This window comes from Phodopus roborovskii, unplaced genomic scaffold (genome assembly GCF_943737965.1).
Source record: "Phodopus roborovskii unplaced genomic scaffold, PHOROB, whole genome shotgun sequence".
NCBI lineage: Eukaryota > Metazoa > Chordata > Mammalia > Rodentia > Cricetidae > Phodopus > Phodopus roborovskii.
In genome coordinates this window covers 3,878,786-3,905,100 of record NW_026126515.1, presented here as the reverse complement: position 1 = coordinate 3,905,100, position 26,315 = coordinate 3,878,786, and the positions used below count along the sequence as shown (strand labels likewise).

The following is a 26,315-nucleotide window of genomic DNA, read 5'->3' as shown; positions in this document are numbered from 1 at the left end:
AGTGAAAATAAAGATAATGCACCTACAGCTAACAAAATCAAATCCAGGAGATAGTTCTGGAAGACAAGGAGTAGGAAGCACCAAGGGTCTGTTCCCACCCAGGTGACAACCGCACTGGCAGGATCTGTACAGTGAAACTGGAGCTCTAGTCACAATACACTGTGATTCGTTTTGGTCAGCATCACATCGTACCATCATGGCACCTTCTCATAACCTCAGCCCCAGGCTGCCCAGGCACTTGTCCCTAGCTGGGCTAAAAGTCACAGAGACAGAAAGATTGAGAGGACTATCTGGGGGACATGAAGAAAGGGTCTCTCATTCTGAGATCCAACCTAAACTACTACCAACAGAAAAGTGAGAATTCCAGAACAATTACCCAACAGCTTAGAGCCATCTGTCTTCCTCACCAGAAACCCCTTTACTGCAACAGGACATCCCTTAACCCTTCAGGCAACCCCAGCAGCTTCTGGCTTTACCTTATCAGATTATAATTCCATCCCAGGCATCTCCCCAACCACCCAAATACCTCTTTTATCAAGAGAGAGGAAAAGGGAAAAACATGCTCTTAGAAACCTTTTGAGATGTAACCTGAGAATCAAAGGGAATTCTGGGCTAATGCTGAGACAGTTAATGGCCTTCTCTCCCTTGGAGAAGCCAACAGCCAAGCTTGGTTAGGTCTTACTCTCCTTTCCCTCCCCTAAGGAGCACATGCTATGTGTGACTTCCTTCTAAAAGCCTCTCTTTCTGTAAACGCCATGCTTAAACCTATAGTAAAATAGCTTTAATAATCTCTGACTCGACTTCACTGAACTGGCCAGTTCTGAAATACTTTCCGGCTTCAAACTCACCAATCTTGGTTTGGCCTGCATCGAGGTCTAAAGGGATTCCTTAGGATGGCGAGGTTGTCAGTGGTGCCTGTATCGGGATGTGCGCCCATCACAGGCCTCTGCTGTGGTGCCTCTCACCACAATTACAAGTTTTTCTTCTTATAGCTAAAGTAACTGAACGGATCTGAAAGGCCAGCATACATACTCATTCCCCCACAGGACAGACAGATGTTAAAGAACTAGACAATTGAAGAATTGGAGCTCAGAGACAGAATGTTTTCATAACACTTCCAAGTTACTGAATTTGGAACCAGAACTATAAGGCTAAGGGGAAAAGACTAACTCAAATGCAGGGAAAATCAGAAAGTGGTCCAACACCCAAGGAAAAGAAAGATCTAAGGAGGCCTCCATCTCCACCTCACTGCCCTGACACACAGACTGCCTGCCATAGTAATGAAGACAGCAAACCCTGAGGACGAGGATGGGTGAGAACCTGACTTTCCAGAGTTACCACATTATTAGACTCAGAAGTGTAGTTTTCAACAGAAAAATATCTTAATAGACACAAGAACACACCCACATCCAACAAAGGCTACATGAAAAGTGCTTATGGCAGATGTCAAGACAGACATCCTAAAACAGCAGTGATCTTAACAACCCAGGAAAACCTAGGGCGCAGGTACATCAAAAATTACCACAAAACATGAATAAAGTTTTTAGTTTGGGTTTTGGTTTTTTGAGACAGGGTTTCTCTGTAGCTTTGGAACCTGTCCTGGAACTAACTCTGTAGACCAGGCTGGCCTCGAACTCACAGAGATCAGCCTACCTCTGCCTCCAGAGTGCTGGGATTAAAGGTGTGCGCCACCACTTCACACACTTATGCACAGACTTGTGCACCTTGAGCCATTCAAAGTTTTTACCAGGTTCGAGAATCAGTATATGAGAAGACAGAAAAATGGTAATTAGCAAGTCTGAGAACAGAAAGGATAAAAAAAAAAAAAAAGACTAAGGAAGAGGGAGGAAGGGAGGGAAGGAAGGAGGGAGGGAGGGGAAGGGAGGGAGGGAGAGAGAGAGAGAGAGAGAGAGAGAGAGAGAGAGAGAGAGAGCAGAGACTACACAACCTGCAGGCCTTTGCATCAACTACTCTTGCCTCATTGTGCAAGATACCCAGAAGTAACATGAGGAAGGGCAGGTCTGTGCTGGCTCCTGGCTTGAGAAGCAGCAGTCCATTGTGGCAGAAAGACATGGTGGCAGGGCTCTAGTAATGGTAGGACCTTGAGATAGGAGCTGTTCACAAGGTGAGCATGTGGTGGTGGTGGTGGTGGTGGTGGTGGTGGAGGAGGATATTCATGAGGCGGCCAGAAAAGAAAGCAGAGCATACACAGGCCAGAACTAGAAATGCCCACCACCTTCCAAGGCCTGGCCTGCCTCCTAAGAGCTTTCCAGCCTTCAGAACAGCGCTGCAGACCAAGCCCTTAACATATGAGTCTGTAAGAAGCATGCATTTCAGACTCAAACCAAGATGGACACCATCAAGAGAATTAACAAGCACATTGTGGAAGCTACAGAAAAAAAGAGAGAGAACCAGTCGGGACAATGTTTGAACTAATAATAGCTGAAATGTCTCCAAATTTGATGAGACAGACACACACAAAGTTCAATATTCTCAGATGAAGTAAAGCATGCTGAGGCACGCTGTCAGCACTTTCCAAAGAGAGTCTGCTGAGAGCAACAGGGGAGAAATAGCTCTACCACACACACAAGCCAGCCTCACAGCAAGACTGCATGGAACTTCCCAGAGGTTCCACAGATGGGTCCCACAGGGAAACGAAGAGGGTCCCTGATACACAAAAGGCTGAAAAGATGTGTTACCATTAAAGCCACCCTTAAAAACAAGGAAAAGAGAGGCGGGGAGCAAGAGCCCTGCAAGGTGAGCGGGAAGGGCATTAGACCACCCGGCTAACACTTCCACCACCATTTGTCACCATAGTTTTTTGTTTTAGCTGATTTCAGGCCAATGTTTTTTAAAATCGTATTAGTCTAAAAGCTGTGTGTTACGCCTGCACATGTGTTTCATACATGACTTCAGGGGCTAGTGTACTCGATTTGTATTAGTTCACTGGGAGTTTGGGTGTGGGTGTACAAAGGAGGCGATGCCCTGACAATGGCTCTCAAGGGGGTGAAGAGACCCTGGAGCAGCAGGAGGATTGATGGCACTGCACTTAAGTGGGCATACGTTCAAATTAGGATGTTGTCACTTCAGGATGCTAGTGGTGATTTCCATAGGAACCACAAAAAGCATAGCTATCGAACATACAAGGAGAAATAAGAAAGAAGGAATTTAAAGGATTCAGCTACCAAAAAAAAAAAAAAAAAGGTCAAACACAGAAGACAGTAATGCAAGGAGCAAAAGCAGCTAGAAGAGACAGAGAAAGCCCAACACAACAGAAGTTCCTCCTCAAGGATAATGACTCTAAAGGGAAATGGATTCAAATCTCTCTCCACTCAAAGACAGAAGACAGCACAATGGGTCTTTTAAAACTGAGCCATCATCTACAGAGACGCCCTTTGTAAGAGACCCACTTCAGCTCCAAAGACAGAACAGACTGAAAGGGGCACTCCATGCTCAGTCACCAAAAGAAAGCAGGGTGGCTGTCCTAATCCCAGATGGAGCAGGCTTAGTGAAGTGTGCATAGTAAAGAGACACTATATACTGACCGTGGGCCAGCACAGCCAGCTTTGTGCATCCAAAGGCAGGCAGGTCACCAAAATGTATTATAACATCCTGAAAACAGGGAATAGTTCTACAGTTAGTATTAGACCTTAATACTCTACTTTCAATACTGGATACAGCTGGACTGAATATAAGAAAGGAGGCCTAAGTAGCCAGCTTACCCCCCCCACACACACACACACTGTAAACAGAACACTAGCTAGCAAAGAATGAACACTCTTCTCCAACACTGTCCAGAATAAACCACAGCCAGACCATGATCTAGGTCACAAAACTGTAAACAGTAAGCATCGCGCAAAACTCTTCCCCAACCACTACACAAAGAAATTAGAAGTCGGTTACAGAAATAAAAGCCACAAAATCATAGGGACTGAACAATACATTAGTAAACAGCCAACTGAACCAAGAGAACAAAATACAACATTCTGAAACATGTGGTATTACGGCAAAGGCAGGGCTTGGGAGAAACGCACAGCAGCCAATGTTTCCACTTAAAGGAAGTTCCAAATCACCAAACTAACTATAAATTAGAGGCAGAAAGACAAGAAACTAAACAGAAGCTAGTGAGAGAAAGAATAAAGATGGAAGCAGAAATAAACAGGACAAAGAGAAGGGAAAACATAAAGAAAAAGAAAACAAAAAGAAAAAGGGAAGCCAAAAGTTTATTCTTGTGGGTGTGGGTCACCAAACTCCCCAGTGTTTAGTCAGATGTATTAAGTCAAAAAGAGGAAGATTAACAATCACCTAATCAGAAACAAGAGTAGTAACATTTGATCACTGATTCTACAGAACTAAAGGGACTGTAAGAGAGCTGGCAAGTAAAATAACTGACATTAAACAGACAAATTTCTAGGACCACAAAAATGTACCAAAATTACATCATGAAAAACATAAACTTGATCCTGTAAGTAGTAAAGGGGGAGACAAATAACAAAAAAAATCTCTTGACCACGAAAAGCTTTGAACTTAATAATTTTCCTAGTGAACATTTAAAAGAATACCAAGAATGTCAATCTTCAAACATCCAGAGCCTGAAGAAAAGGGAACACACCCTAAAAGGGTCACATCCTCCAGATACCAGCTCCAAGCAAACTCCTGTAAGACAACTACAGGCAGTACACCTAACGGGCACGGATAACAAGCATCCTTAGCAAAACAGTAGCAAACTGAATTGAGCAGTATACTAAAGGGATTATACACAGGAGACCACATGGAAATTATTCCTGGAATGTACAGTATGTGCTACATGCAAATCAACCTGCAATACAGCACGTCAACAAGAACCAATAAAGCATGCCCCCGTGACTAGCTCAACTGATGTAGAGGGAAAAAGCAACGGACAAAACCCAATACTCCCTTATTACAAAAACAGGAACAAACTGGCAACAGAAAAAAACCACCCAACCTAAGAATCATGAAAATCCACAGTGAGCATCAGTGATGACTGAGCATTTCCTCAAAGACCAGGAACAAGGTGAGGATGGCCACTTCCCTATTCAGTACGGAATCAGGTCTAACCAGACCACTCAGCAAGAAAAAGAAGCAGACATTCAAGTTGGGAAAGGAAAACTGAAGCCTCCTCTGTCTGTAAGCAGTATATGTAAAGTCCAAGAGTCCACAAAAAATGAAACTGAACCAAAACATGAATTCAGATAGTTGGCGGGGTGCACAACCGATGCTCTGTAATACAGTGAGCATTCCAAAGGACACTGCAAATGCAATTCTACTCACACGGAGGTCAGAAGAAAAATACTTAGCGACTGGCTCAACCAAGGAAGTAAAAACTGTGACAAACGCTGAAAAAAGGCATAAGTAAGAGAAACATTCCCCATGTCCGCAGATTAGATATGACACTGTTAACATGTCACACTACCTAAAGCGATCTACAAATATAACTCAACCCTTATCTAAATTCCATTGCATGTTCTACAAAAAAAGTTTTTAAGCCTAAAATCCCAAATAGCCAAAGTGATCTAGAAAAAGATGTGAATAAAAAATTGAGATGGAGGCACCATACCTGCTAGTATCCAACTATTAGAAAGCTACAACAATCAAATTGGTATACAGACAGACTTAAAACCAACAGGACAGAACACAGAGCCCAGAAACTACCCCTCAGAGACATGGTCAAATAACTCACCAAGGTTGCCAAGATCATTCTGTGCTTGTCTTATTCAATATATACTGGGGTGGGAGAGGGAGTGAATATTTGCATGCAAGACAATGAAATGGGAACTTCCACATATAAAAAACTTAATTTAAAATATGCCAAAGACTCATACACAAAAACCCCAAACTATAAGAAAGGTCAACCCTTCATAGCACGGGATTTACAATGACTCTGACAAGACACCAGGGTATAGACAGTATAGGAGGGACCATAAAAACTCAACTTTGACATGAGAGAGTACCAACAGAGTAAAGAGGCAGCGCGCAGAATGGGTGAAAACATGTACAAACTATATCTAATAAGAGAACACTACATAAAATTCTTCTGACAGTTTTGAAAATGCAAGAAATAACACAACACCCATGAGCCTTTGCTGATGTAATTCATTATCAATCATGCCACCCCTACACAAATATTCTTGTCAATGAACAAAAAAAATTAAGAGGAACTCACACAGGAATGTTCCAATCATACCATCATACCAACACCACTGATCTGAAGCTGTGGTCCAATTCTCCTCTACCCACTAAGAGCACACCCAACACAGACACACCAGTGGCCCAAGTTGGCCTGAGCCTCAAGCCAAGTTCTGCAGTGCAGGTAATTATCTGTCAGAGTCCAGAGGTACTTTATGGAGTAATTCTCCAGAAGGCAAGGGCCTGCAATAGCACATTCACCGAGCCTGTGGAAACTTTAGATAAATATTAACCTAGTTAGTTTCTCAAACCAACTAACTAAGAAATGAAAACAAACAATTTAACAAAAAAGGTCCAATGTTAATTGTAGTGACAGCTCTTGAAGAAAGGGAGGGAGGAAGGGAGGGAGGGAGGGAGGGAGAGAGGGAGGGAAGAGGAGGAAGGTGGAGGGAGAGAGGGAGGGAGGACGGAGAGAGAGAGGGGGAGAGAGACAGAGAGACGGAGAGAGAGAGGGTTCCTCCTAAAACATCATCTACTGCTCCTCAGCAGCCACCATTACCTACACCTCTGAAGGCTTACCTAAACCCCTTTTTCTTTAGAAAGCTATTATGGACAACACGGGTTCAGGAGGCACCTCCTATTATGAGAGGCCAAAGACACAACTTTCCTTTTTATATAAAAATGTGTTTAAAGATTGACACATTTAAAAACAGATTTTTCCAGGCATAGTAACTTAAGCCTATAATCCCAGGATACAAGAGGAAAGGGCTGGACTGTAGCAATTTCTAGGGCACTGAGTGCTACAAAGCAAATACCAGGCAAGCCAAGGCCACAGAGCATGTCTCAAAAAAAAAAAAAAAAAAAAAAAAAAAGAAAAGAAAAGAAAAGAAAGAAAGAAAATGAAAGTCATATTTTAAAATACAATTTCCCTATTACTAAGGGTTTCCAGGGCCCTTTGACAAATATTAGCAGAAAGAACTGGTAAAGCCAAGTTTACGCTAAGCTTCTCTCTGCTTCCCAGAAGCCAATGCTTTTGCACACCAATGTTTTTAGACAGGCAGAGGCAGAAGGAGCTAAGTACTGAGTTTAAGCCCTGCACTATTCCCTCTCTCACCTAGTCTACCTACAGCCACAAGACATAAGCTCTCTGTTCTATTTTTTGATTCCTGAACTTCAAACGTTTCAAGTCTGTTCTTATTAGCACACACATATTATATACACACACACAACACTTATATGTGTGTGTGTGGTTTTTTTTTTTTTTTTTTTTGAGATACAGGATTTCTCTGTATTGCTTTGGAACCTGCCCTGGAACTTACTCTGTAGACCAGGCTGGCCTCGAACTCACAGAGATCCACATGCCTCTGCCTCCTGAGTGCTGAGATTAAAGGTGTCTGCCCCAATGCCCAGCTACTTAGCTAGCTTTATCTCTGTTTCTTTTATTGTTTTGAAGCAGGGGTTCACTCTGTATCTATCTATCTGTCTGTCTGTCTGTCTGTCTACCTAACTTCATCTCTATCTCTCATTTTGAAGCAGTATTTCATCCTGTATCTATGTACCTATCATCTACCTCTCTATCTTTATCTCTATCTCTTTTGTTGTTTTGACGCAGGGATTCACTCTGTATCCCATAACTGTAGGAATCTTGGTTCAGTTTCCTGGGTGCTAGGATTACAGACATGAGGCACCATACCATGCCCATCATTTACTAGATAATCAGAACAGGGAAGCCCAGACCAAGAAAACAAGATCATAAGTTAAAGGATGGCCTCAGTGACACAAGGAAAACACTGATGGGGTGGGGACCCTAAAATATAATCATCTTAATATCAACCTCTGCTCAAAAAAAAAAAAAAAAAAAAAAAGGTGCCAAATATTTTATACTGGGCAGTGTTCCAAAGGCAATTTAATTCACATTCCTGTAGTCGGATACTTCTGTGAACAGAGGAAGTTTATGAGCCAAGTGTTTACTGCACATGGGAAGCACAGAGCATAAAGGCAAGAAAAGAATTTAGTGTAAACTAGCTGGTCCTGACAGAGAGAGAGAGCAACAGCAGCATTAGTAAATGTTACAGGTCTCATCTGCAGGCTGGAAAAGATGTGCACACCATTTTCCAGAAGGGGGGACAAAACCAGTTGAAACAATAGATAAGTGTAAAGAAGCCATTCTGAACTCAAGGAATGTCACACTCAACGCAAATCATTCACACCCAAAAATAAAGTCTCTACACTTAATAATTCAGATTATCATCAGCACTTAAGTAACAAAACCTTGTCTTGTTCATCCCAGGTTGCATCTGTCTTGTGCCTTCGGTGCCACTGTGAAAGGAGCAGCTTACTGAGGGAACATTACCAAGTCTTCGCAAGGTAGAGCAAAATGTTTAGAATATTCAAAGTCTTGTTTGTGTAGCAGACTGACTCTCAGCTTAGGGGGAATCTGCTGGACGTAAACATTCATCCCTATCTGTCCCAATGACAAGGACAGTGCTCAGGGGGGACAAGAAAGGGCAGACGCCAAGTCCCCAGGCTGCAGCTGTGGAGGAGGTTTCCCGCTGCTGGATCAGCTCTGGGTACTGCTGTCTGTACTGTGGGTCCAGCAAGGCACCATCATTTCAGACTGGTCTCCTGCCACCGTCACACCTAACACCAAGAAGTGTCTAGAAGAATGTGCGTGTGTCGCTGAAGCTAGAAACCAACTTCCAGTGTTACTCCTGTCCTCAGGAGCCATCACCTTGTGTTTCTGAGACAGGGTCTCTCCCCAACTGGGCAGCAAGCCCCATAAATCAGCCTGTCTTCACCTCCCCAGCATTGGGATTACAAGTGTGTGCCACCACACCTATTTTCTTAATGTGTGTTCTGGGTACCAAACTGAAAGCCATTCTTCAGCCCAAAAACATGTCTTCACTCTCCTGTGCATACCAGCATAGCCTCTGCACGTCTTTTCTATTCTAAACACTCCAGGGAAGACAAAGCTAGTGAACATACTCCAGCGAAAACGTGAGCAACACTGTCCTTTCTAATTGGGTTTTCAGGGAAAGAAAAAAAGAGAGAGATTTTCAATTTCTGTTACCACTCCTCACTTGAAGCAGGTGACTGAAAGTAGAGACCTTAAACAATAATTCATTTACCTACAAGACCCTGACTGTCCACATAAGGAAGGAAAAATGCAAAGCAAAAGACAGCTTGGGAAACCTGTAAGGTTTTCTTGTGTACAGCACAGAATTTAGTCAGTGAGCACCATACGCACGCTGCTTCTGGCTGAGTACTCAGAAAGAGCATAAAAAGATGCCTTTAAAAGGAAGAAAAGCTGGGCATTGGTGGCACACGCCTTTAATCCCAGCACTCGGGAGGCAGAGGACAGGCCCCAAAACAATACAGAGAAACCCTGTGGGGGGGGGGGGAGGAAAAGATGAGCTCATTCAAGTCAATGTTGATATTCCAGAACAATACTGCTCACAAGTAATTTTAATAATAGCAGTATTATGGGTTGATTTCTTAATGTGTACATAAAAGTACGTATGCCACACAAGGTTTTGTAGCCTGTGTCAGGCCTTCTGGAAAAGCCACAATCAGGAAGGAGGACTATACCTGGAGGCCAAGAGTGAGGTTCCCAGAAACTGTTTAATCAGCCTTCCCCTTCTGCTGTCTGAGGAGATCTCAGTGAGGAGACACATCCCAAAAGCAAGCTCTACCTCAGTGGTTGTCAACCTTCCTAATGCTGTGACCCTTTGATACGGTTCTTCATGTTGTGGTGACCCCAACCATAAAGTTATTTTCATTGCTACTTCATAACTGTAATTTTGCTGCTGTTATGAACTGTAATGTAAATATGAAAGGGTCAAGACCAACAGGTTGAGAAACACTGCCCTGCCTAGACCTAGCAGACAGACCAGGCCAGCATCTTCAGATACTGGTGCTAAGCAGCTCCAGTTACTAAACGAAGGAGCTCAGTCCAAAGGACAAGGTTCCTCAGCTCTAACTAGAAGGAAGTCTGCTAAAGCTGTCCTAGCCATGTTTAAAGACTAGGAGGAGTGTTCAGAATACCAGAGGACAGGCAGGACATACACTTCAATAGTAGAAAAGGACTTGAGAGAAAAAATAATGAGCCTTAATATGATCTGATAGTTCAAATGAGAATGGCACGCGGAAGGATTAGCGGTGTCACCAGGGGTGGGCTTTGAGGTTTCAAAAGCCATTCTCAGTTCAGTTAGCCTCTCTCTGCCTTATCATTGCGTTCTCAAGGTGAGAGCTCTAAACTACTGCTCCAGAGCCATACCTGCCTGCTGCCATGCTCCCCAGCCACCGGGACAGCAATGGACTCTAACCCTCTGAAACTCCAAGTCCTAATAAACATTTTCCCCCATAAGTTGTCTTGGTCATGGTGTCTCATCACAGCAACAGAAAAATGTCTATGACAATTTCCAAGATCAAGGTGAGAGTCAAAGGATGCTGGTAACAGGCACAGACATCCCCAGTACCTTTAGAAAGGCTGGTTCCAGGGCCCTCCAGATTCCAAACACCACATGCTCAAGTCCCTTATATAAAAAGATGGAATGAAACCCAGATGTGCTGGCTCGTGTCTGTAACCCCAGGACTCAGGAGTCTAAGGCAGGAAGCTTGCCAATAGTTCAGTACCAATCTGGGCTACATAGCTGAGTAAAACCCTGTCACAAAAAAAAAAAAAATAAAATAAAAAATAAAAAAGGAACAGAAAATAAAAATAATAAATAATATGGCATGACATCTGCATAAAATCTATGCTTTAAAGCATCTTTAGTGTGCTAACAATGCCTACCACAACACAAATGCAATTTAGGCAGTTGGTGCTATCTGGAGAATGAGGCAAAGACGTGTATATTTCAGAACAGATGCCATCTATCTCAGATTCTCAAACTGGCTGTATGGAACCCTGGTGGTGAAATCCGCAGACGTGGGGGCAGCTTGCTCTCCTTTTTCTCCCCCGCCTCAGTATCAGAGCTGCAGGCTAGCCACCCTGCTTTAACATCCGGACTTCCTGAGGTTCCAAAAACGCTTTTTCAAAAAAGAGTTTTTCAAATGTGATATATATGTGTGTGTGTGTGTGTGTGTGTTTTATATATATATATATATATATATATATATATATATATGTTTTATATATATATATATGTTTTATATATATGTTATATATGTATATGTATATATATGAATATATTATAATAAGATAACCAAAAAATGATCTTTTCAAATGGCTAGAAATTTCAGAGATCTAAAACTTTCTTAGATTCTACCGCTATTAAATATGAGGCTAGGGATGGCCAGATAAATGCAGCCCAAGAATGTTCTAAAGTGCTTTAAAGACACTTAGAGATAATTATTCCTCCATTTCTCTCCTGAAACTCAAGGAAGGTCAGAAATAGAAAGCCACTTTGAAAGCAGTGCTCCAATTACCCAGCGGGCTTTGGAAGCCATAAGCCCTGAACAAAGGTTTACAGAGGTGAGGTCTCAGATATCCTTGGCTGCTCCTGGACCCAGTCACTCCAGAAGAACTAACTCCCTGGGCAATTTTTCTCCTAACAAAGCAGCAGATAAGAAAATTCTCAAGGTCTTTGTCTCAGCACCTGTCTGAGATCAAGGTTAAGTACAAAGTAACTAAACCAAAGAGACCTAAATAACCCCAAACCACTGAGTTATCTGAATTGTTAAGATCTCTACTTACTGCAGCGTTTGGAACACAGAGAAAATGTCTTTCGCTCTGGGTTAGGCTGATTTGGTTTTTGGGGTTTGTTTGTTTGTTTGTTTATTGGTTGTTTGTTTGGTTGGTTTTTGGGGGGTTTTTTGTTTTTTGTTTTTTTTAACTACAGCATCCTCCTTTCACAACTAATTTAAAAGTTTATAATGCTTGCTGAAATATTAGAGCAAGTCTATGCTAAATCTGAGGAGCACGTCTAATGAGTTACTTAACAAAAGATTTAATTTACCTAGTAAAAACTTCTTTATGCTAATCTTAAAATCAACTATCTCTATCTTTTCCAGGGAACCACACAAAATAAGCTAACTCCCCATGAAGGCTCCCACACACCTCCCTGATAGTCTGTGCAGAGCACGCTAGTAACCTTTACATCTCTAGATTTATACAACATTACTGTGTAGATTTATTTTGTAGCACAATATAGGTAGGGGTGAGAGAGAGAGAGTTTGTGTGTGTCCCCATACATTATAATCCTGACATGCATCATTTAATGATCACCTTTACATCATCCCCACACCTTTACAAAGGGATTCCTTTAAAACTTTCATTTTTATTATATCTTAAGATTTTATTTCTTTATTTTATGTATGAGTTCTCCATCTGCATGTACAACCTTACTCCAGAAGAGGGTATCAGAATCCACTGTAGGTAGTTGTGAGCTGCCATGTGGTTGCTGGGATTCAAATTCAATGCTCTTAACTCCTGAGACATCTCTCCAGCCCCTAAAAATTTTCTAAATATCCCCATCTTAAGGTTTATTTAAAATAGGATTCTGTAGTCTCTAGGTAATCAGTAACAAAAGTTTCCAAAACATTTCAAATTCCAACCGTTGAGAATTTACTCCATTTACAATATAACTAGTGCCAAATATGTATTCATAGAAGCCATGCAACTACATTCGTTTTGCAATATTCTTACAAAGAAAAATTTAAGAAAAATAAAATGCAATATACACAAAGGAATACAGAGCATCTTATTTACAATAGAGGGGGGGAAAAAAACAAAATTAACATACTCATACTATGGTAGGGAAAACCAGAACTATTAAATGCATTTTGAAGACTGTAAAAAGAAACAAGAGTTTGGTACATTAAGTAAACAACTGTTCAAAAATATTCCAGGCTACAATTATAAACATAGGTAATATATTACGAGGTTGGTAGTTTGTGTGTGATTTCTTTTGACAATTCTCTGACATTATGGGTGCATCTTTTAAATTAAAATGGAAAACAACTCCAAGACCAGTGGAAGCGCCCAGTAAGGAAGGGGAAGGTAAAGAGGAGAAATCGATCCAGCTACCTCCTCCTTACTCATATACTGAGTACTTCAAACTGTACAGCATGCATCCCATAGCACAATTCTTACTCAAAACAAGGCTGAAGCAGAATCACAGCAAAATGTAAGAAACCTGAAGAAGATTTTTAACATATTTATCATGGGACAGAAACAGAAGTATAGAACAGAAAACCTAAACAGCTGAAGCAAGCAGGAAAAAGCCTGGATTGTTTTAACTGTCAATAGAACCATCCTGCAAGAGCCAAGATACCTCTCTAAGCACAGAGAGATCCCAGTACCCTAGGCTATCAGGCTACTGAGACAATGGTCCCCAAGACTCTGATCCTGGGAGAAAGAGAGGGTTGGGCCCTGGTGCCAGGCAGAGCGGGATCCTGACTCACACAGCCTGACAACCCTTCAGACCACCTTGCAGAAGCTGGAGGGCCACCTTTCATTAAAAGCAGGTCCACACCTTGACTAGACTGCTTACTTATGAAAAACCTGTATCCTGCTTAAGCCTAATCTTCATGAAGTCTGCTGGAAACAGACTTGGGCACAGTGTACGGACCACTAGATGTCTTTCTCTGTTCCTTCCTACTGTGGCCACATTGAGTAAATCTGCTTAGGTAGACAAGACTATGGAGAACAAGGACCTAAACTGCCCTGTTAGGACGTACAGGGCCATACATACAGACACACAAACACACACACACCCTTCTACCCACCCTCACTCCCACTCCTGCCCCAGCAAGTCTGGTATAAAGAGCGTGCTGCTTGGTTCAGAAGTCAGTGACCAGAGCTGTGCCACTTTTATATCATCTGCTTTTCTGTTCCTATCCAGCAACAGAAAATTGGCAAACAGGAAAAGCCAGCAGGAAAACACAAAACTCACACTGGGTAAATCAAAGACTGTTAAGCAGCAGCCTTCTAACCCAGAGTCTAAGTAACACTCTCTCTCCAAACACAACCCGGTTTCAATTCATCAGCTCACCTCATTCTGCCTCCACGTTTGCAGTAAACCTTGCTTTTGAGTCCAACTTGGAGAAATCTCTCAAAACCTAGATTAAAACAATTGTGAACTTCAGTATAATAGTTATTTTCAATTTTTGGAAAATATGTAACTGTAGGTAAAGGCCCTCCAAAAAAAACATAATTAATAAAATTCTTACTTAAAGCCTCCTTTAATTTTAAGCTTTATGTGAAACTCTATGCACTTAAATTTGGGCTAACCAACAGCCACTCTCACACAAAGAACTGACCCTTAACCCTGACTAGACAGACAGATGAGTATTCCAGGACCACACCCCAGACAAACAACACAGAACATCTAGGAGAAAGGCAGGACCAGGACCAGGCTCTAAGAAGAGCCCTAGAGAAGATGCTAATTAGCCAAGCCATCAGCATCCCATTGCCTATCAGAACCCACCTCCATCCACCCCACATACAGTGTTGTTCTGAGCAGTGCTGAAGCAGTGAGCCTCAGCAGGGTGCAATTCTATGTCCTGATGTCACAACTAGAGAAGGGGACATACTACTGTCATCTAATGGGTACAAGCCTGGGATGGTGCTAAGCCACACATCACCCAGCCCAAAGGAGAAATAAAGGAGAGGATGAGGACACCTCTTCCAAAGCAAGACATTCTGGCTTGTAGAATTTGGAATTTCTACAATTCTGGGAGAAGAGGGGACAACTCAGTCAATAAAGTGCTTGCCACCCAAGTACTAAGGAGCCAAGTTCAGTCTCCAGCATCCACATAAAAGTCAGGTATGGTGGCATTTACTTGTCCTTCCAGAATAGAGGAAGATGACACATGCAGGTGGACTAACTGGCCAGCCAATCCCAAATCCCAAGTCCCACTAAGACCTTGTCTCAAAAACAAGGTGAAGAACCCCTGAGGAATGCCACCAAGGTGAGACTCATGTACACACACTAATGTATGTATGTATGTATGTATGTATGTATGTATGTATGTATGTATGTATGCATGCATGCATGTATGTGTACACACACACACACGGTAATTCCACAATTCATTTTTGCCTTTTCATTTCATATTGTATGGGTGTTTTATGTACTTCTACAGCTCTCGTCACTTGAATGCGAGCAGAATCCAGAAGAGGGCACTGGGTCCTCTGGTACTAAAGTTACAGAGGGTTGTGAACTGGCATATGGATGCTAGGGATTGAATCTGGGTCCTCTGGAACAACAATCACTGAGCCATCTCTCCAGGCCTCAAATTCTACAATTCTAAATACTGTTCATCTGAGACAGATATAAGTTCCCAAGCACAGCCATAAAGTTATTTCCTATGAAAGCTACATTTCTGTATATCACTCAATTAAAAAATACAGATTTGGCCAGGCATTGGTGGTACACACCTTTAATCCCAGCACTTGGGAGGCAGAGGCAGGTGGATCTCTGTGAGTTTGAGGCCAGCCTGATCTACAGATTGAGTTCCAGGACAGGTTCCAAAGAAATGCAGAGAAACCCTGCCTCAAAAAAACAAAAACAAAAACAAAACAACAACAACAACAACAACAAAAAAAACATATTTGTGCTCAATAACACTAATTAGGAGAAAGAAAGAGGCTGTTTTTTGAGACAGGGTATTACTACATAGCTCAGGCTAGCCTAGATCTCACTGTGTAGACAAGGCTGGCCTGGAACTCATCAAGATCTGGTTGCATCTGCCTCTGAATGCTGGGACTCATAGTGTGCACCACCATGCATGGTTCTGATAATTTGGAATAAATGTTTCAATTTCCAAAACTCAAACTATGTTCATAAAAGCTTCCCAAAAGATGTTATGTTTTTCATTTTGTCCCCACCCCCCATTTACTGGGGTTAAACCTTACTTCAAACTCTTTTCCCAGTCACAGAATGAAGCCTAAAAACAAATAATATCTAAGGCTGAGCTTCTTCACTCATGGAATCCCCAGTCTGGATGAAACAAGGACTTCCTCTTTCCAGCCTGTCACCTGAACATTAGGGAGCCCCATCCTTCATTCAGCCAAGCACGTAAACACTGTAAAACTTACTCGAATTTTACATTCACAATAGGATTTACCCGGGGTCATATGCCCTGGAGAGAGCTGGAGAGGGAGCTGCAGCCAGCATTCCCTGGGCTGCCACAGCCAGAAGGTACAGTTAGACACCCCTGGGAGGAAAAGAACCAGAGGTGGATTCTGATCACACAGCCCAGAGAGCAGACTTGATGTTTACTCAAGGTTGGCTTCTATGGTATAGCATACACCCACAGAATGCGGAAAGATAGCCACTAACACTCAAAACGGAGGCTCTGTTTGTTAGTCGTAACGAATTGAGCTATAACCAGCCATCTGCGTAAACAGGGCATACCTGGCAGCTGACTAGGACCGGCAAACCACATGGGTACACGAACAAACATGCAAATTTGAAAAGCATGTGACGTAGGAACATACAAATTTCAACAGAACGGCTCCTTTCAATCTAGACAAGGCTTCCAGATAAAGCAAGCCAGACCACCTCTGATTCAAGACTGACACTTTGCCTCAGAATCCTCAGTGATGTATATGAACTGCCCAAGTCAGACTCAAGCTCTGTAACCCACACCACCAATGGGCCCAGGCACTCACAACCCACGGCAGAAAGTCTGGAGGCTACCAGCAAAACCTGTGATAGGTGGCAGGAGCTCCCACCCACACTCAGGACAAGGGGTAAACCAGGCAGGCCCTCAGTCAGTGTCACTCAGAGACGTGGAACCCTACAGGCACGATGACATGGGTAGGACCAACACAGGGCCTAGAGTCAAGAAGCCTGTGAAAGAGCACAGGGCCCCCACGCGCCCACTGTTCAAGGAGACCAGGCCTGAGCCTACTTCTAGTCAAGGCAAGAGGGGCAAGAAAGGAAGGCCCAGCAGTCACCAGGGAGACTCAGGAACTGCAGTATACACTTTGTGATGGGACCCTGACCCCCACTCCCATTTTTCTGGACTTAAAACAGTCTTTAAATCAAACTCATAGTAACAATTCAAACACAAACACTTTTTTGATGTTTGTTTTTTCCACTCTCAGCAGTAAAATATATTCTGTTCCAAAAAAGAAAGGTTGTTCAATTTCCTGTCAAAAGCAATCCAAAAAAGGCCACCTACACTGTAAAAGCAGCAAGGGGATGGGGGGAGAGAATACTGAAAAAAAGCCTGTGTGCGTGGGCGTCACCCAGTGCAATGTAACTAGCACTCCAGCTTGTTAAAAGCCTCTTCCTTGATCATTCGGAGAAATATGAAAATTAGCCAGCCTGATTGCCACAGAGAAGCTTGTCCTCCAGCCTGCCCAAGGAAAACAGGATCTGTGATGGGTTTCAGCCAGGGTGGTTACATGTCCTTAATGATGGTTTTCTATATTCTAGAGAAAAGGCAGATTCTCAGACAGCTTAAAGTAATGCTCCCAGAGAAAGGCAGCTATGGGTGTCCATGACCCTTCTGGCCAATTCCCATATCCCACCTGATACACAAATCTCTAAACTAAGACCACCTCCTGCCCAAAATATTCAGTCCTAGAGCTGTGGAGACTGACCGCCTGAAACCCAAACGTGTTCTTGTGAGTTATTCTACCCCACATCCTTTCTGCAAAGTCCACAGTCTTTAGACAGGCAACCAACTGGCCCAGCCGAGGCTGGAAGCCAGCTCCTAGTTTGATTCCAGGCACCACACCAGACAACTCATCACTCCCTGGGTCCAGCTCTGGGAGGATCTGTCACCCTGGTCTCTGCGAGCACCTGCACCCACAGACGAACTCAAACCCTGAGATATGCCCAGAACTGAAGTAGATAGATGCTGAGCAGTGGAGACAGAAACTGCCTTACCAGCCCATCAATAAGCAGGAGAAAACAGCACACAGAAAGTTAAAATAAAACACACGCTAAGTGAGTTAAAATATTACATTATCTCTGTCTATACTGTGACAGTGTCATTTCTGTAAACCATACTTCCTATTCAAAGAAGCTGTTTCCACAAAGGTTAAGACACAAGCGAAGGGGAAAAACTATGAACACAAAGAATGCACAAGTAAGACAACAGTAATTGCTGGCAAGCCTACATACCCAAGGACAGACCAAAACCTGAAAGGAAGCCAGTGTGGCAGGGCAGCTCCCCGCAAAGGAGAACCTATCAAGCTTTGTAAAGGATGTGTGTGATAAACTGGCGAATATGAGGTATTCAAACAACTGAAGGGCTATGCCTTGCTTTACTCAATGAATTCAGATAAACCTACAAAAAGATGCAGGCACAATAGAAATAGCCTTTTTCCCTGGACACTTGACCACAAAGAGAGCCAATAAAGGCTGGTGAGCACTTCCTATAAACAAGTGCATTCTCCTATACAACGTTTCATAGTTGTGACTATCAAAACCCAGAATACAGCGCTGATATAAACACCATGACCTACTTCAGAGGCCATGTTTGTTTTCCTCTAACTACCCTAGTAATGTCTATTTCAATAAATGGATCCAATTCAGGACCCTGCACTATACTTTGCTTTCATCTCAAGAGTAATACCTCCATGAATTCCTCATTTTCCTTAACTCTTGTGACCATGGCAATAAGGAGGATTCCTGGCCAGCTTGTGTGATGTCTCCTTGATTTATGTTTGTCTGATTGCTCCTTATGATTAGGTTCATGTACATTTTCAACAGGAATACTATACAAGAAGAGTTTTTTTTTTTTTTTAACTTCAATTTGTCAGGTGGAACATTTAATCATGTCTACAACATGGCAACATTAACTCATACTACTTAACTAAGGTAGTATCTGTCAGAATTCCACACAGTAAGGTTACTTTCTTTCCTTTCATGATTGTTATTTAGTGAGAAGACACTTGACTATACAGAAGTCAGGAGGAGTAGTTCACAGGTTAAGAGCACTTGCTGCTTTTGAAAGGACTGAGCTCATTTCCACATTCACACAATTACTCTAGCATCAAAGGATCTGACGCCCTCTTCTAGTCTCCAAGGTACCCAACACGTGTGGTGCACATATGAACATGCACACACTCACATATATACACAAAATAAAAATAAATACATCATTTTAAAAAATAAGACCCCATAGGCAGGCACCTCCTCAATAAACATTCAGTACTTAAAGTCCAAAATTGCCTGCCATTTTAGAGAGAAAATGTAATTTAGTGCCAAGATGTGGGGGTGTGGTGTGTTTTCTGCAAAAGGATGAAAAGGATGACTGTTATCTCCAGGCCTTCATAGAAAAGAGAACCATAGACACACATGCACACATTTATTTCTGTATTTCTTGCTTTTCCTATGCCACTGAAAACCATGAGTCCCTGCCTACACTTTCACCTCAGGCTCACCACCCAATTGTCCCTCTCCCTCTCTGTGACAGAGGTACAACTGGCTCTCACTGACCTCTATGTATTTATTTATGGACTTCATTTCTCCATCGTGTGCCAGGTAGTACCATCTCTATTTTCTCAAAAAAGTCTATTTCCTCAAACTGAGAGGTCAGTAAGGGAGCAACCCAGCAAGACAAAACACTTCAGACAAAAACTGGTACTGTAGCCCCCTCAGAGAAGAAAGGAAAAAAGAGACTATGAGGCCCCACACTTACAGATACATCTTATCAGCAAAGGCCAGGCAAACAGCCAACATTGCAAATGCCTGGCTGTGATGGTGTGCCCTCATTCATAAAGTACATATATAATGCTACTGATTTTTCAGAGCTTAAATAGCCCAAGCCCAAAATATGTTCTTCAAAGATGCATTCACTTTGAGAGAGCTAGGGCATCTTAAACCCACAGCTCAATAGAGGGAATCGGCAGGATGCCACAAATACACAGTGTCAAAGCACGGGTCTTGTTCTAGTGGAAAGCGGGATGGGCAGGAGAAACATGGCCGTGATTCTGGGTCAGCTAGCTTCTGGGAGTGAGTCCTCCGTGCTTCACTTCCAGAAGGGGCTTTAGGGTATGGACAAGGCTGGGTTCACAGCCAGTAAGAAAACAAAATTCCTCCTGAAGTTAGGGAGGCAGGGCAGATGCACAAAGCTTGAACCAATCTGATCCATCTGCAAGACAGCAATGTGCACAACCTTTTTAGAAAATTTCTATCACATTCCATAGCCTGTAGTCCAGTCCAACTCAGTTATCAGATAAAATTTACTCTCAGAAGACTCTGTGTCTGCAATAACAACTCTACTATGAGTATGAATAAATGAGTAACTAAGGCAACACCAACATTCAAAATTATTTCCAAGTGAGCACAGGAAAGCCTCCTCGATGGCATGACAAGGACTGAGGAGCTGGAGGTTGTCATTCAGTTCCTAGCCATCAGTCAATGACTCTGTGAAATTCCTCAGTAATACACAGAAACTCTCTTCTTCACTCACAATATTATTGTAAGGATCAAATGACGAAGTTTAAATAGGAGCCCGACAGCACTAAATGTAACAGAACCAGTAATGAAAGGATAGTTGTTACCACTCACGAGATGGGCTCCCACTCAAGAACACAGTATAAGGAGACTAGGAAGGCTCTCTCCTGAATTTCGAAAACAAAACTGCAACTTCAAGTAAAATTAGGAACCTTTTTGCCCCTAATAAACTTGAAAGGGAATGAATAGTCTTTATTTCTTTCAATACCTTCTAGAGACAGACTTAAAACTGTTTCAGTTAAAATCTAAGTTGCTTTTCCTGCATAGTTTTTTATTTGTCTGTTTAATGCTTTTTGGTGTCTTTTTTTTTTTTTTAAAGTGGGTCACTAAAAAGGAAGATTAGAAAGTTAGTACTACATGTCAATCTCTAACACAGGAATTAACAAAACTCCTGGCAAGAATTACACAATCATTACTTTTGTGTCCCTGACTGACTTCAAGTGAAGCCACAACATGGTCTCTTCACTGCAAAGTGACGTGTGCACACATGTGAAAGCTAGGGGTACAAAGGACTACGAAGAGGGGCCTGACAGTCCCCACTGGGCTACATGGGGAAAGAATGACCAATCTGTAGTGTGGGCAAAGGACGGTATGGAGACCACAACCCCAGAGTGCATACAGGCAAGCAGCACCTGCGTGGCTGGAGCTCACTACAGCACCGGTCTATCATCCCACAAGACTTGGGGCTTTTCATCAAGAGACACTCCTATGATTAATATGACAGTGACGTCTACACTGACGAAATAACACTCCGTGACCTGCAGGGAGAAGGAAGTGAACGGCAAAAAGTACGGTGACTGCATTTTACAGAAGGTTCTAAACTCCACATGCCCACATATGAACACATACTGGAAAACCGGGGAGTGTGTGGACTGCTATGTGGACTCCCTCCACAAACTAAACTAAGAGCACATGGAAATCTGGAATTTTCCAAGGCACTCAGGGTAAGAGGAATAGACACACACAACCAATAACCCATATAGACGAGACACAAACAGAGCACAGATCCCTGCAGTCTTCACTACACGTGTGATGTAAAGGCTGTCTACTTGGAGCCAGAGGCCCATTCAGTCATGAAGTGTTTACTGCACTTGCAGAGGCCTGGAGTTTGGCTCCCAGCACCAAGTCCGGCAGCTCACACAGCTGTCTTGCTGACTGCACAGGCGCCTGCACTCAGTGCACGCGTGTGCGTGCGCATGCACGCGCGCGCGCGCACACACACACACACACACACACACACACACGATTAAAAGTACAACAAATAGAAGGAAGGAAGGGAGGGAGGGAGGGAGGGAGGGAGGGAGGGAGGGAGGGAGGAAGGGCTGACAAAAGATGGCTACCTAGTCCTAAGTTGAAGGGGCAGAGCACCAGCAAACACCAATTTCTTCTGACACTTCCAGCTGGGCACAAGTACTTTTATGATCACAAGCACTAATCAAACCTAGAAGCTTCCATCCTGATGTTCACTTAAGTCGAGAATCTAAATCTGTCTTCCAATAAGTAAAAGAGAGCTACAATGTGAGTGTGTGTAATGTCAAACATAATACTCTCTACCCGGGGGGAAGCAACATGACCACCCAAGGAAATGGTATTAAATAACCCACTTTACAAGGGACACAGGTAAGAATTGTGACCTTTTTAAACCCAAGATTTCATCCACCTCAGTACTCTTGCCCTTCTTATGTAATACAGCACAGTCTCTTAAACTCCAGTTCATCTCACTGGCACATGACACTGTATGGATGAATGCCTTTTGTTTGCTATTTTACTGAACCCCTGCGACTTCCCTGAAAGGTAACTGATAGCTATGGTTGGGGGCAGGGGGTGTTATTGTTGTTTTGCTTATTTGTATTGTTTATTTTTAAAGAAAGCACATTCAAACCAGTTAAGCTGAATGAAAATGAGGGCATGCCTGCTCGCTCCTAAGTATTGTTGAGAAGGGTCTCACTGTAGACATGGGGGAGGGGCTCCGCCAGAGGCACCTGGACGGGTCCAGACTGACCTGGGCCATGAGAGGAGGGGGGGGGCAGAGCAAGAGAAGAAGAGAGAGAAATGAGAGGGTAAGTGGGCCAAGAGAGGAGCCGAGGGCAAGAGGCCAAGAGAGCACCCGGCAGAAACACGGGGTCTTATAAGAAAGAGAGGCTGCGGAAGAAGGCAGAGTCCAGGTGTGGGCTAAGAGGTTTGGGGACGGGGAGGGGTGAGACGGCTGGGAGGAGTCCCAGGTACTGAGCCTTGTCTAGAGTTTCTTCTGGCCCTGACAGAAGCAGCTTGGCCAAACCCAAAAAGATCTTGTAAAGTCTCACTAGAACAAGTACTAACACAGGCTAACATGGGCTTCTGGGTTTAAGGTGACAGGAAGACTTATAAATGGTGAGCTCACCGCCTAAAGAAAGCAAACAGTTTTAGAAAGTGAGTCCTTACTGAACCCCACACTGAAAGCCAGCACGTGCACCTATGCAAGGTCTCTGAGCACAGGGGCAAGGCGGTAAGCAGAAATCCTTGTCACACAGGAAACAGATGGGGTGGATAACACTTAAAGAATAATCAACTGTCTCGGTCTTCCTCTAAGACCAGAGAAACATCCAGTTAATGACATCATGAAAGCTAGAAAAGCAGAAGCTCCTGACTGAGAGCAGGGTTTGCACATGCATCAAGGCACACCAGCAGCAGGGAGTGGCCACACAGAAAGGGTGAGAAACCTATCTCAGCTTAAATTAGTTCCCTTCTTCTCCAAAGGGTCTGCAATCCTGCCCAGTGAGACCCACCTGCACTGTCAACAGCAGAACGAGTTAGATCCTAAATGCAGTCTGACTATTTACTTTAAGAACTTACTTTAATTCAAACATTCTTAAACATGTTCAGATATAAGACGTCAAGCAAAGAAACCTGGAACTCCAAAGCCCTATCAACACTGACTTCCCCTTCAAAGAGCTTGTAAACTAACCCAGAAGTCAATAAAGTGTTGGGTGTCTTAGGTAGGGTTTTATTGCTGTGAAGAAACACCATGACCATGGCAACTCTTTTTTTTTTTTTTGGGGGGGGGGAGGGTTCAAGACAGGATTTCTATGTGGCTTTGGGGGCTATCCTGGAACTAGCTCTTGTAGACCAGGATGGTCTCGAACTCACAGAGATCCACCTGCCTCTGCCTCCCGAGTGCTGGGATTAAAGGTGTGAGCCACCACCACCAGGCCTATGGCAACACTTATAAAGGAAATGTTTTCCTGGCTTACAGTTTCAGAGGTTTAGTCCATTATCATCATGGCAGTATACAGGCAGGCATAGTGCTGGAGAAGTAGCTGAAAGTTCTACATCTTGATCCGCAGGCAGCAGAAGTGAAGACTACATCCTATACTAGGCATAGCTTGAGCATGTGAGACCTCAAAGCCCGGCCCCACAGTGACACACTTCCTCCTACAAGGCCACACCTGCTACAACAAGGCCATACCTACTAATAATGCCACTCCCTATGGACCAAGCATTCAAATGCATGTGTCTATGCGGGCTGTTCCTACTCAAACCATCATAGAGGGGAAATCCAAGTCAAGTGTGGGGAGATCCAACAACTTCAAGGAATGCAAGAGAACACAAAGGTCGAAGTTCAATGGGATCCAGAAAAAACAATTTGGACATGAGATTTCCAGTACAGCAGAGGGTGGAGCTGCAGTTCAGTGGAATGCATGAAATGCACAAGGCCCTGGGCTTCATGTCCAGCACGGGTATGTGGGTGGTGGATAAAGCCATGCAATCTGGGGAGAAAGACAGAATAAAAACAGAAAAGGCTACTTTGCATGTGGAGTTTGAGTGAACAGAATATTAAACTATGGAAACATGCTTGAAAATCAAGACACACAAAGTACTCTAAAGGTGACATGGAAACTTTGTGTTGAGAACTACAGATATACTGCTAAGGGAATCCTTAAGGTTCTACAGCAGCTCACTCACTACCTGTCACACAGCACTGGCTGCCTTCTTCATAAAGCACAGGGCCAAATGCCCACAGAAAACAACATCACCTAGTACACAGACAACCATGCAACCTCAGCATCCGAGCAGCGCCTATTGCCTACACAACAAGACTCACTGCTCAGAACTGCTGCTGATGATGTGTGGACAATGTGCTTTTAAATACACAGGCATCAAATGAGCTTGGGAGCTTGTAATTCTATCAAACTGATGAAGCATAAACAAGTACACTTACTAATGCAGAACAAAACTGCTAACAGCACTTAGTGATGAATGTGAAAACTTAGTTTTATGTGCATACAGTTCAGAAGTTACAAACAATATCTAAATGGGAAAATGATAGCCTTCAACAAATTAAGTTTAAAGAACTGCAGTTAACTTTTAGCTATCTAATTCCATTTAATCTATAGCCTTTCGGAGAAAAATTCCATGTAGGTGTTTGTCATACCTGGTAAGGATCCACTTAAAGCAGAACAGGAGCCAAGCCAGGTGTGGTGGCACACGCCTGCAATCCCACCCAGCACTAAAGAAGCTGAATCAGAAGGGTCAGAAGTTCAAGGCCATCCTGATCTACACAGTGAGACCCTGCCTCAAAATCAGCAGCAGCAGCAGCATCATCACAAGCAATATAGCAATAATAACATACAATAAAATAGTGTTTTTAAAAACTACCATGTGGGACCAGTGTGATGGCTCAGCAGATGCTTGCTGACAAACTTGACCCGAGTTCTACCCCTGGGTCCCACATTGTGGAAGGAGAGGACCAACTCCTATGCATTATCCTCTGACCTCCACGTGTATAGTACACCTACATACCTACACATACACAAAAGAAATAAATAAATGCAGTAAAAATTTTCAATCTATAATGAGGGGCATGGAGACAGCACAGTGGGTAAGGGTGGTTGCCCTGCAAGCCTAAGGACCTAAGCTTGAATCTCAACACCCATGTAAAAAGCCAGGCTGTATGTGTCTGTTACCCCAGCACTATGGAGCAGGGACAGGTGATCCAGATAGCTTGGCAGACAGCTAACCTGGACGAAACAGAGCTTCTAACTCAGTGAGAGAACCTGACTCAAGGAAATAAGGCTAGACTGATAGAGGGAGACATCAACACCCTCCTCTGACTCCTGCATACACACCCACACATTCACATGCGTACAACACACACCAGACACATAAATACCACAGACACACACTAATTAATTTTAATTAAGAACAATGTAAACTCTGCCAGCACTCTCCTCCCATGACTCCACAAGTGCATGTAACTTCAACTTCAGGGTATCCAACACCTTCTTCTGGCCTCCACCAAAACTCACATATACGTGGCATCCACACAGACACACAACCACATACATATAAATAAGTTATAAATCTATTTCTTTGTTTTAGTTTTTGTTTGTTTTCAACCACACTATATTCCACCTCTAAGAAGCAGAACATCAGTCTAGAAAAAGCACAGGCTCCATCTTCAGAGGAGACAACCAGACTCACTGTGATCCTGGGCAAGATAACACTCATGACTCAATGTGGAGACTTGGTCCTTCTCCCTAAAGTTATGCAAAGTCTCAACTGAGACAAAAAACACCAAGTATCTAGCAAGTACCAGGTACACTGACTAATGCTTGATATGCACAAGTCTCTCGGTACATCAAGGTCAGGAAAACAACCCCCAGCTAATGTTGGTCTTAAGAACAAAGCTGAAGAGAAAGGGTTCCAGGGGAGAGGAACCCCAGCTCAGACCATAGCAGCTCATTCTATTACAGCAGAGACATA

At 43.2% G+C, this 26,315-nt stretch overlaps 1 protein-coding gene across 7 annotated transcripts in view; it reads right to left on the bottom strand.

Moving 5' to 3' along the window:
- The window catches only part of Sipa1l1 (signal induced proliferation associated 1 like 1), a 272,998-nt gene that overhangs the window by 204,469 nt on the left and 42,214 nt on the right, over positions 1-26,315 (bottom strand). Inside the window, exon 3 of one of the 7 annotated variants that reach the window (XM_051196265.1) lies at positions 14,145-14,211. The exons of 5 other annotated variants lie outside the window; for them this stretch is intronic. The gene's annotated coding sequence lies outside the window, so the exon portion shown is untranslated. Of the gene's footprint in view, positions 1-10,625; positions 10,645-14,144; positions 14,212-26,315 lie in introns of those variants that run through there. One more of the 7 variants, XM_051196268.1, reaches the window with a different exon arrangement.